Source organism: Propithecus coquereli, unplaced genomic scaffold, assembly GCF_000956105.1.
Source record: "Propithecus coquereli isolate 6110/MARCELLA unplaced genomic scaffold, Pcoq_1.0 Scaffold14, whole genome shotgun sequence".
NCBI lineage: Eukaryota > Metazoa > Chordata > Mammalia > Primates > Indriidae > Propithecus > Propithecus coquereli.
The window spans coordinates 17,658,735-17,661,156 of record NW_012138302.1 but is presented as its reverse complement, the minus strand read 5'-3'; the positions used below and the strand labels follow the sequence as shown (position 1 = coordinate 17,661,156).

At 38.0% G+C, this 2,422-nt stretch overlaps 1 protein-coding gene across 1 annotated transcript in view; it reads right to left on the bottom strand.

Moving 5' to 3' along the window:
• AGBL4 (ATP/GTP binding protein-like 4) overlaps positions 1–2,422 on the bottom strand; it is a 1,510,571-nt gene that overhangs the window by 1,507,368 nt on the left and 781 nt on the right. The window lies entirely within an intron of this gene.

Sequence of the window (2,422 nt, the reverse complement as noted above, 5' to 3'; positions counted from 1 at the left end):
TTAAAGACTGAAGCCAGACTTTCATTTAAAAAAAAAAAAGTTACATGAAAATGTCCATCAGAAACATCTGTCACATTTGAGAAGTTTAAAATTCACAAGCCATGTCCACACAACCATCAAAATGAATGTGTCTGGGCTTTCTACAATCCTCATAACAGTTACAAAAAGGCTGTGCGGGCTGTGGGAATTTCAGTGTGAGAGCTGTCACTGAGGGCTAAGGAGGACAAAGGAACTTTATTAAGTATAGGGAGATGGAAAAAAAGAAAATCTGGGTTCTACTCAGACTGATCTTATTATAGCTTTATAATCTTGGGCAAATCATTAAAACTAATTGAGCCTCAGTTTTCTTTTCCAAAAAAACTGAGAGAAAGGCCCTGCATACTACAGATAGGGTCACAAATAGGGTGATGGATGAAAATGCATTTGACAAGTATAAATCCAATCAATGAAAAGAAGCTAGCACAGTTTAAAATAATTCACTTGAACAAACACATCCCGTGATGCCTCTTCTGAGCCGGCTCTGTGCAGACAGATGCTGAGGATAAAGAGGTGAAAATAACACTGTTAAACTGAAGTGCATTGTTTAATTTAAATTTTAAATAAAATTTAGAGCTCAGTTATCTACTCAGACTAGCCACATTTCAAGTGCTCCCATAGCTACATTTGGCTAGTGGCTACCATATCGGACAGCGTATGTATAGAGCATTTCCATCACTGCAGTAAGTTTTATTAGACAGGGTTCATATACAAACACCAACTAGGCAGAGGAGATGGAATGCTTTGAAAATCAGCTTGCTGACAGGACCAGGTTTGGTTTTCCTATGTGTAAGTTATTCCTCAGGAAGCAGTGCAGAAGCGAGTTAAACCCCTTCACTCCTGCTAGAATCCTCAGAGATATCCCTTTTGTTGTGTGAAATAGCACAATATGGGGAGTGGGGTAGAAATGCCCCCCAACTGGGCTCCTGGGAATTGGTTTCCCCATGCTACCATTCAGAGTGTCCCTGGGATGTCTGCCTTCCCCAGGGACCTCCTGTGGTCTCTTTCTCCACCTCAGTCAAGGGGCCTTTCTTCAAACAAAATACATCCTGTAGGATTCGCCCACATTTATTTAAATGACACCTTCCATGTTTCTGGCCACTAAGTTAAATGCAGTATGTATTGAGAGAAATATTCAAGTTATATCACATTTTTACATGCACAAACTCATTTAGTTCTCAAAGCAACATTATAAAATGGGTATTAATATCATCCTCTTGTACAGAAGATGAAATTGAGGCTCAGAGAGTTTAAATGACTTACACAAAGTCACAGTCATAAAGTAGCAGACTCAGGGAAGACTGAAATGGTGCGAAGAAATTCACCTATGTTATCTCATATAATTTTGACATCAAAAATACCATGCCTTTGAACTTTATAAACTAATCGGGAAGAAAAAGATTAACATACATAAATCCAGTTTGCAATTAGTTTCCAAAGAGTGTGATAGAAGCAATGACAAAGGCATCCTCAGAAAAGTGTAGGAGTACCAAACAGGGATGCCCTTGATGGGCATCTGGGAAGGCTTTCTGGAGGAAATTACCCTGAGCTAAATATTAAAGGAAAGGGTAAGGGGAGTCAGCCAGATTAAGAGTAGGGTGGTAAAAAGAGAGGGGAAAATACTTTCTAATCTAAGTTGTCATTTGTATTTCTACTTTGTTTATGTTGGTTTGGCCTGTTATCAGGCTTTTCTAACTTGGCTTCTAAGTTTTGTTTAAAAAAAAAAAAATTTTAAAAAAAGCTGCCCAATGCCAAGGTTGTAAAAGAATCGAATATTTCTTCTTAATCTCTTAGAGTTTCATATTATACATTTACATTGTTGATCCACATAGAATTTATATTAGTGTAAAGTGGGAGATATGGATCCAACTTTATTTTTTCCATATGGTTAGCCTATTGCTCAAACAAAACTTACTGAATAAACAACACATTTTCTCCCCAGTGATTTGAGGTGTCACTTTTATAATATACTTAATTCTGGTATTTGTTTGTGTTTATTTCTGGGCTTTGTTGGGGCCCAGAAACCAATACTCCAAAATATGAAGCTTTGTACAGGCTGAACTGAAAAACAAAAAAAAAGCCTCAAGGTCTTTCTGACCTTCCCCTACCCCTCAAGTTCTCCCTCAAAGCATATAGGATAAAGTTGTTCTCCGAAGTTCCCTTATATGCCTGAAATCCAGACCTACCAAAATTCCCTGAATTTTTATTAACTGGACCCATATGGCAGGAAGGAAAACTAAAATCTGTCATAAAACCTGAACAGACTTTTGTCACAAACCATTGTCCTCTCTGCAAGCCCAACAGACCTCACCCCAGACCACTCTATGTTCTTCAAGCCCATTGAAGTCCCCTAAAAATAATTTACCAACCCCTAAAATCATCCACA